Source organism: Styela clava, chromosome 15, assembly GCF_964204865.1.
Source record: "Styela clava chromosome 15, kaStyClav1.hap1.2, whole genome shotgun sequence".
Taxonomy (NCBI): Eukaryota; Metazoa; Chordata; class Ascidiacea; order Stolidobranchia; family Styelidae; genus Styela; species Styela clava.
The window spans coordinates 2,102,165-2,112,302 of NC_135264.1; the positions used below are offsets into that span (position 1 = coordinate 2,102,165).

The 10,138-nt window shown below is 36.6% G+C and overlaps 1 long non-coding RNA gene across 1 annotated transcript; it reads left to right on the plus strand.

Annotated features, from left to right (window-relative positions):
* The first annotated feature begins 6,035 nt into the window (after window positions 1-6,035).
* On the plus strand, window positions 6,036-9,691 carry LOC120334120 (uncharacterized). Its single transcript, XR_013468896.1, has 5 exons — window positions 6,036-6,230; window positions 6,533-6,603; window positions 7,353-7,538; window positions 7,917-9,350; window positions 9,546-9,691. It is a non-coding gene; the product is annotated as an uncharacterized LOC120334120 (long non-coding RNA).
* The last annotated feature ends 447 nt before the right edge of the window (window positions 9,692-10,138 follow it).

A 10,138-nucleotide genomic window follows, 5' to 3' on the forward strand; every position in this document is an offset into this window, starting at 1 on the left:
GATGAGAACCAAAAGTATAAAAAATAAATGAAGTACTAGTATTGCTGATCACGAAAATTTGATAATGAATCAGTTTAGTCAGAATATTATATTGTCCATCATTTTGTTACAAGAGCGTATATTCTCAAATTACCAGCCCTAGTACCCAGCTACATATTGCCTAACCCTGGGCCTAGTTATAGCTCCTAGCACTAACGGGACACTAGTTAGCGCTTTATAAGAGTGATCGAAAAACTTTTACAATTGATAATATTTGGCAGAAGGGAGGCATTCATCGTTACGTTTCTTGAGGCAACAGATGACCTCAATATTCTCATTCGAAAGCGTAGCCAGCCCAAAATTTTGGTGGGAGCCAAATATATATTGTAATTTCAAGCAATGGTATTCGGTTTGAGACACCACTTCTTTAAAAAAGACCACATTTAAACAATAGGTAAACAAATTCAACAACTCAGCTGGCTTTTTGTAAATACAAAATCTTTTTACCAAACAACTTTTTATTTGAAACAATATATATTTACAACGCAATCTGAAACAGTAAAAGACATCGTCACGATTAAAAGTCCATCTTTTGTTTCGCCACAACCCGATCCATCTTTTCCTCAGTGACCATTACATGGTAACAGTGAAGCACAAACAAATCAGAGAGGGTATTGGATGGCATTGGTGAGCGCAGTCATGTCTTCACCCTATTCATACAGGAAAAAGAACTTTCAGCCTCAACAATTATTGCTGGTAGCGTCAATACGATCTGTCTGTAATATTGTGTGTACGTTTGGATAATCTCGAGCGCTCAGAAGAAGCTCGCCCAAACATTCGTCGACGTCGGTGCTCAAAGAATCTCTTCACAGTCTCCGTTCATTCTGGTGGTAATTCAACAAATACAGACGCTCAATTTCATCCACCTGGACTGGTTTGTTCGGAGGAATTGATATCAAGGCAGAAAAGAGAAATTGCCAATGAAGCGTTCCCGAGTCCCCGTGTCCGAGTCATTGCGTTTTTCAGTGAGAACGCTCTGAAGGAAGGATGTGACACTCTCCACTGACGGCACAGCGACTCCGACCGCCTGAAGTGTGCGCGCGAGTGGTTCCATCAGTGTCGAAAATCGAACAATCAAATATTTCGCGTGGATAACAGAAGACTTCTCTAGAGCAGATTTCAGAGATAATGCTTTCGCCTCCGTCTCTTCTGTTGGCATTTCGCCGAAAAATCAAGACCCTCATGTACTCGTTTAATGTTGCGTTTGAGTGTCCGCATGTTCTTGTACTTATCATACCACCTGATGGATGAGAAAAAATGGATGTAAAATCCTAAACTCGCGTCTTTCAGGGCTCTCTTTGAAAAACCGAATAGTCTCCCGAATGATATTACAGGGGCTTCCGATGATTGCAACTTTACTCACTCATTTAAGACCAAATTTAAACAATGAAAAGTGCAGTGCACAAATATTGCGCTTACGTACCCATCGTTTACACACAGCTCACGTGACCTGTCATTTTTGCACCATCATAACTCTGTCACACAAGTCTTTGCAATTCCACTCCTATCCCAGAGTGGTGGTTCAAAATATTTGATATAATTGATTCGGCAGAGACGGAACCTATTTTTACAAATCACGTAAAGCGCTAGCACACTTCGCTCCCTTCAACATGCCTCAATACAGTGGCGTAACAAGACTCTCGTGGGCCCCCCATATTTTTCGTGGAAATGACACTAAATAAGCTAAAACAACTCCTTTTTTATTTTGTCAGAAAGCATAACAGGTCGCTATTAAAAGACAATAGTAACCTAAAATTTGCCGTTTATCTTGGTTAATTAATTTTTTTCATACGTGCTTCCTCTTCTGCCCTTTTTCTGCGTTTCTGTGCGCCACTGGCAGGTTTTCGACATCATTTTAACAGCCTTCGTAATTGCGCCGGTGCGAAACCACAAGACGCCGAAAATCGACGACTCCCTGGTATTGTTACGTAACAAAACGATTTGAGCAAAACTAACATCAACGTTGTAAGATGTGCATTATTGGTACTGCAATGCAGCTTTTGGTTTTGCGGCTCAAATTTCTAAATTCTGACCGCTTGGACCCTTTGCGCTGTGGGCCCTCCCGCGACACGTCGTTTTTGTTTTATTGAGAACGGATGGTCGGAACGGACCCACTAATTACAATTTACAGCATAGTTATTGCAATGGATGTTGCGAATGAGTTTCTGGGTCGTCAAATAAGCCTGAAGTGATTTCAAAAATATCTATGAATACTAAATTTTTATAAATAATCTCGCAATATTTTTGTTAATTGGGTTCTGAGGTATTGTCTTCTAGATCAGTGTTTCCCAACCTTTTCACCCTGGCGGACCGGGAAAATTAAATTAAATGTACTCGCGGACCGGCAAAAATTGGAATGACCGGAACAGAAAGGAATAACATATATGTACTTAATATAATGCAATGTCGGACACTCAATATGCTTCTAGACAAAAAAGGCACACTTGAAACATTTCACACGAATTGAAATGGGTGAAACATAAAATATGACCTTATATTTGCGCAATGAAATGCAGTGCTGGGCACCCATTATGCGTAAGAATGGCATACATAAAATATCTCACATAAGAACATGTACATGCCAAATCATGTAAAAACACAATTAACTCTAGTGAGAATTTTGCTGTTTCGTTTTCAATATAAGATTTCAAACGAGGCCTCAAAGAAGTTTCTGCAACACTTGGCTCTGCAGCGGCGTGTAGTTGATTTCTTTGCTCCGTTTTAATTAAAGCTAGGGATGAAAATGTTTTTTCGCATAACGCATAAGTAACTGCTTGAAACTACGGACAACAGTTTGATTGCTCTATTACTTAGCGATGGGTATTCGCAATGTGTATATATGCTTATTAGGCTTCCCGCTGCTTGTCAGCAGGGAACCTATTGTATTCCTGTGTTTTATTATTATTATTATTTATTTATTATTATTATTATTATTTATTTATTATTATTATTTATTTTTATTATTTTTTTTGTTTTCAAATTGGTCCTACAAACTTGAAATTCACCTCAAATGTGCAGAAGTTATCAGCTAGCAAAAAAATGCAAATTTTATGCATGACTGACCACGCTTTCACGCTCCAGTGAGCAAAACGCGTTTTCAGTTTTTTTGCGATTTCTCAAAATTGATACATGCTATTGGGTTGAAATTCATAACAATGATTAATGGACATGTTCCGGATACGATATGTCAAGGATACGCATGAGTGACCTCGGCGATACGCTCCAGTGAGCAATATAGGATTTTACATTTTCATCTTCTTCTCGAGAACGACACTACTCAGAGACTTGAAAATTACATCACATGCAGATAATAAGTCCACCATCATAAATTGCAAATTTTATGCATGACTGACCACGCTTTCACGCTCCAGTGAGCAAAACGCGTCTTCAGTTTTTTTGCGATTTCTCAATATTGATACATGCTATTGGGTTGAAATTCATAACAATGATTAATGGACATGTTCCGGATACGATATGTCAAGGATACGCATGAGTGACCTTGGCGATATGCTCCAGTGAGCAATATAGGATTATACATTTTCATCTTCTTCTCGACAACGACACTACTTAGAGACTTGAAATTTACAACACATGCAGATAATAAGTCCCCCATCATAAATTGCAAATTTTATGCATGACTGACCACGCGTTCACGCTCCAGTGAGCAAAACGCGTCTTCAGTTTTTTTTACGCGGGAAGCCTGTTAAAGCTGCACGCAGCTCTAGTTGGTATTCGTTATCAAGAGATATCCGAAATTGTGACAGTGATTCTTTTTTAAATCTGGACTGTAAAGTATAATCCCAATTTTATTCAAGCTTTTTCTTTTTCATCGGGTTTATAATATTAATCACTCTGTAGTTGACCGACGCCTCAATCCTACTGTGTCTGCTCAAAATACTGGAAAAGATCTCAGCGGCCCATGCTTTTTTGCGCGTCTCGTGACCACCTGTAGGGTCGCAACAAGTTCATATCTTACTGCATGGGATATTATACTGTTCTTTTTTGTTTCTGGTTCAGACAAAGAAATATGCATAACGTTTTATATGGATTGTCATATTAATCAGGAAAGGCATGCAGAACAGAAGAAGCACGCCTGCCGATTTTTAGGTTTCTGAATCTTGCGAGATTTGATGGAGCGATAAATCGCAGCCGAAAAAGCAAAAAGTGTGATTACTCGGCGCCAATATGTCGCGAAAGACGTCGCAATATGACGGAGGAAGAGAAATTGTGTAATAAACAAACGCAACCTCGTCTTCGGCAAAGCGATTGAGACCGCATAAAAACAACGAAATTTCTTGCGGACCGGCAAAAAAGCTTCGCGGACCGGCGGTTGGGAACCACTGCTCTAGTCTAGATGTATGCGCACCAAGATGTCGCACAACCTTAATTCTAACCGGTACACACATACTATGTTCAGGTTGTGCGCCATCTTGGTGCGCATACTTCAGGAAGTCCCAAAAATGTTATCATATCTTAAGGAAAGCATTTTTATAAATAATAATTCATTTTGACTGTTGTAAGATGGCATTCTGAAGAAATTTATTATCGGGGTCAGAATGGATCCGATAATACAAAGTGTAGTAAAGAAAATATGCATTTATTATTACAGTTCTCACTTCTTAACCCTAAAAAATAGATTCTGGTCGATCTCCTGAATCAGTGTCTATATTTCATCTATTCGCCAAGTAGTTATGGCTTGGATTAATTCGTTGTAACAAATTGTTTACTGCGTACCTCGGTCATGGTGCTTGAATTCATTTGTTTATAAATTATAACTGAGGTTTGACATTTGTATTTTGAACCCGAAAAACAAGTTCCTGTGCATGCAATTTGGTTCCACAACATACAAACTCAAAGGAGTTGGCAAACTGAAAAAATATATCTTAGTTCGGGGGTTTCTATGACCTTACCTCCGTCGTGTCAAAACAAAAAATATTAATTTGAATTTATATAAATGGAGCAAAGCTACCGCTATAATTAAGTAAGTATGTTTGTGAGCTTTCGTTAGATCACGGTCTAACTTCTTCAAACAATACAAGATTTATCTTAATGACAGCAATAATGGTTATATCTTACCGTACTTACTATTTCGTTGAAAGAGATCATGTTATTTTTACTTATCACTTTAATACTACTCGTTCAAGCATCCTTGTGGTGAGCACTACTCACGGATCCGAAGCAGAAAGTAAACAAGGAGAAAGGACCTGCAGTGTCATACACAATATCCGAGTTCCCCTAGTATTGGCATATAATTAAGTACTTGATCAAGTTTGAGTCGCCTATAAATTATCCTGTACTGAAAAAACTAGATTATAGGCATAAGTTATAGCACTGCTGCTCATTATTGAAAAGAGTTGACCTGCAACTGTATAATGCAATCAATATAATTACGACTCAAAAAAGAGGTACGGTACGAGACTGCACTTTAGAACTTTGGACTTGGGCAAAGACATTTGCTCTGACTGTGCTATAACGAACTTTGACCTGTACCTATTCAGGCCTGAAGGTGACCCATTCGAATATTGCGCTTATAAGACTAAGAATAACTTGTAATCAAGTAGATAAAAAAATATATTTCGACATTTGTTAAAAACAAAAAAAATAGCATCCCACCAAATACGACTTTTCTTCGCTTCAATATGTACCAACATTACCCATAAATCAATTATTTTTCAGATTCAGATTCAGATTTTTTTATTTTCGTCGGGCATGAAATATTGTACAAACAAAATTGATCAAAATAGCTAACAAAACATCAATTAAAATATACTGGAATACAATATTTACGCAATTGACGAGGGACCGCGAGAGACTACTAAAGTCATCGTGTCAGCGACACCGTGTTTGCTAAGATTAGCAGAAGACGTCAAACAAACGTCGAATAACATGAAATAATTAATTTTTGAAAAAAGAGTGAATACAATTTGAGAAATACAAATCAAAACGAGAGAATCAGTAAAGCGAGCAGTCGAATAAAAAGAAACCCAATGGAAATAACAATCAAAACGAGAGAATCAGTGAAGCGAATAGAGAATGGATAAATCATTTGCGCGTATTAATGTCATGCTCAAATGAGCACAGGAACAACAAAGAAAAATGATGAATAACATGACGCTGCAGAGCTATGACAATTCGAGGGGAATTCCCAACAACCACAAAAGGAAAATATAATAGTAGTTTATAAGTCATGGGTAAGTCACTAATATTGAAAACCATATTGAAGATTTAGTTGAAAAAAGTCACATTAGGAACAATTTAAGCAATGAGGCAAAATTAATCAGCAAAATGCTTGTTGGTACCGGTATAGCACTTATGTTCTAGTATAAGCTAGGAGTAGACCTACAACAAAGAAATAGCCATACAAAAATTGTACGCTTATAATACTCGACAAGCATAGACAAATACTTATATTGACAATGCCAACAGCATTGTCTATATATTACAGCAATGGAGCAAAAAGAACAAATGTTAACTATAAATTTTTTTTTTTCAGTATCCATCTTATCAACAGTCAGAGAAACAGTCCTAACAGCTCGAAATTTACTGGCAAATATAAGCGTCAAGGTAAAGATTTTTTAAAGCCTTTTTGAAAAAATTATAGTTTTTCAAACGAATCGAATCAGTAAGCGTATTCCATAGTTTTACACCCATGTATTTGATAGTGCTTTGTGAACGATTGGTAGCATAGCGAGGCACATAGTAAGAACTATTGGCAGCTGAACGAGTTGCATAAGAGTGAACGCTCATTTGTTTAACAAAATAGTCAGTAAAAGCCAATGGAAGTTTATTATTATGATGTTGGTGCATCAGTTTTAAAACCTCAATTTTATAAATATCAGCCAATTTGATTATTCGGATTTTATGGTACAGGGGGTCTAGTCTCGACCTTGGTCCAGCATAAGTAATAGCACGGATAGCTCTATTTTGTATAATTTCGATGCGATTTAACAAGGTTTTGTTAGCTGAACCCCAAGCTATAATACCATATTGCAAATAGGACTGAAACAAGGCGTGATATACCATGCGTAAGGTAGACATTGAAGTATAACAACTAAGCCGATATAGCATTCCTACCGCCCTAGATAATTTAACAGCAGTGTTTGTTATTCGAATGTTCCACTGCATTTTGTTGTCAATGTGAATGCCAAGATATTTATATGAGCTAACATTTTCAAAAACAGTACTTTCAATCTCAATTTTTAAGGCTGTCTTTGGGTTTGATTTGTGGGGAGCTAATAACATAGTTTTTGATTTGTCTACATTCAAAGTTAATTTATTGGTTTTAATCCAATTTGCAACTTTCCTAATTTCAGTGTTCACTCTAGACTGAAGCACATCGGGGGACTTGTCACTATCTAGAAGGTTGGTATCATCAGCGAACAATTTTGAGATTAATGCTGAGCTGTGTTCAAGGTCATTGATGAAGATTAAAAAAAGAGTCGGGCCCAAACAAGACCCCTGGGAGACCCCGTGGGTCCCAGGCAAAGAAGAGGAACAGTGTGAGCCTATTTGAACATATTGCGTTCTATTGGTTAAATAATTAGCCAGGAGTTGGTTTGGTACTCCTCTAATTCCATAATGCCACAGCTTGTATATTAAAATTTGATGATTGACGGTATCAAAAGCTTTCTTGAGATCTAAAAATGTTGCACTGACATATTCCTTCTTCTCTAATTTTTCGTAGATATGAGATATAGTATCTAAAATCGCATGTGGAGTAGAATGTTTGCTTTGAAAACCGAACTGTGATTTATTTATTACATTGTGCTTTATAAAAAAGTTCATTAACCTTCTATTGATTAAGCGCTCGAATACTTTGTCAATAGCGGATAGTATCGAAATAGGTCTATAATTTGATATTTGTTTCGTATTGCCAGATTTAAAGATTGGAATCACTCTGGCGATTTTCAACGAGGATGGAAAAATTCCTAATCGAAGCGAGCTATTAAAGAAGTCTGTCAGACATGGTGCTATTATATCAGCAACATACTTGAGAAAACGACTGGGAATGCTGACAGCTCCCACCGCCTTCCCCTCCTTTAGGGTTGCAAGTTCTATTGTTACTTCGTTCACTGTCATTGGACTTAAGAATATGGATTGGTTAACTTGTTTACCAAGATACATTTTAAAGCCATTCATGTCATTACAGAACTTATCTGCAAGGTTGGAACCACCAGTGGAAAAATACTTATTGAATTCTTGAGCAATCAAATGATTATCATTGATAATAGTGCCATTTTCCAGATGAATCACATCAATATTTTGCTTTGCATTATTTTTAGTGTTTACAATTTGATTAATAATTCGCCACGTAGATTTGGGGTTCCCTTTGTTTTGAGTAATGAGATTTTGGTAGTGTAATTCTTTTGAATTATCAATAGCATGTGTCAGTATGTTACGATACTTTTTAAAGTAAGAGCATTGTATACTATTGCCCTTAAGAAAGGCGACTTGAACAACTTAATGGACACCTTTAGTGGCCATAACGATCGTTTCAATATTATGTTGTTGTTCTTTGACACGTTTTTAAAAAATCGCTTTTCTCTTCGAATACTGGACCAATTGCTTTGAAATTTTCAGTGGTTAAAGATTAATTGCTTCGCTAGAAGGCTATTACTTTTATTTATTTCAAAATTTTGCGTGAATTCTATGAAATTTGATATTTCGTCTAAAATTTTGCTGTATTATTTTTTATCCATGGGAACACGGATTTCAGTCAGTGTCATGACTGGCTGTACGTTTTGATTCTGCAAAATTCTTGCTACTGGAAATTCAGAACTTTTTTGAGGGTACCGATAGCTGTTACATCGAGAATCGCATTCACTTGATTTTTGTATTGACTTAAACATTGCGTCTGTTTAACTTGTGTAGTAATTTATTTGTTATTGTTGACGCCGTAATTTCCCTTGATTGACAGTGTGCTTCTACACACTTTGTTACGAAACAATTGAGAGAGTCTTCGTGGCAATTGCTTGTCCAGACATGTCTCGCTTAGACATGGATAGTTTCGGTAATTTGCTTTAGATAGCGCTTTACTTTTGCAGAGAATGGCGCTCGTTTCGTTGTAATTTGTAAATAAGTTAAACTTGTTCAGCGACCTTGGCTTTCTGTTTTGACTGTAGGACGATTAAATAATGTAGATTATGGCTTCCCACATAGACCTATTTTAGGGATATTTTATGAGCATTAAATGGCCTTTTGTGATTGTTTTTACAGTTATAGTGTATTTAATTGATTTGTTCGGATTTCATTGACGAATGATTTCATGTTCAACTTATGATAATTTAAGCCTGGAATAGCAGACAAATTCGGTATGTTATAATTTGTAACTCTTTCTGATTTGAAGGCTGCAAGTTTTTCAATAGTAAAATGGTTCGACTTAATAATTAACTATGTTTGATAATTGTGTTCATAAATTTGAGTAGCCTTTCTAAAGGCCGAATTGTGTATGATTATTTATTTATTGCAAGTATTTTGTATTGATTTGTTTTTACGTTTGTATTAAGATAACCGTGTCAACTGTATACTTCGAGTTGTGTGTTTTTCTGGATTGAGGATACAAACTTGGGGCTTGAAAGACCGCGTTATTGAACTGTTAATAAATATCTAGTGTGCAGTCGGTGTCGTCCAGGTCACAAAGAACGGCTGTTACAGTAGCGTCAAAGGTACCGGTAAAGACTGATTCGCTCAGGTCTAACGTGTCCATATATTTGTGCGTAGCTCTCTTGTTTTTCAGGCGAATACTTTTAAGTAAGCCTTTCGTTATCAAAGGTTTAGGTTTTACTATTTTTTTACGACGTGATAGTGGTCTCAAAGGGGCATGATGATTGATTAAACCTATAAAAAATTGTGTGAATTCTTCAAATTTTCTGTCAAAATTTTGGGAAGTCAAATAAATTGCACGAAAACAATCATTTATCAAGCCTAGCGTGTCTGAACGAAATTCTCGGATGTGAAAAGCAGACATATCCCTTGTTATTATGAGATCATTTCTAACAGATGGTTTGGCCCCACTGAAACAGCACATGATAGGGAAATGATTTGTAATGTCTGATGTAATAACAAAAGAATGTAAATTATAATGCGTCACATTGGAATA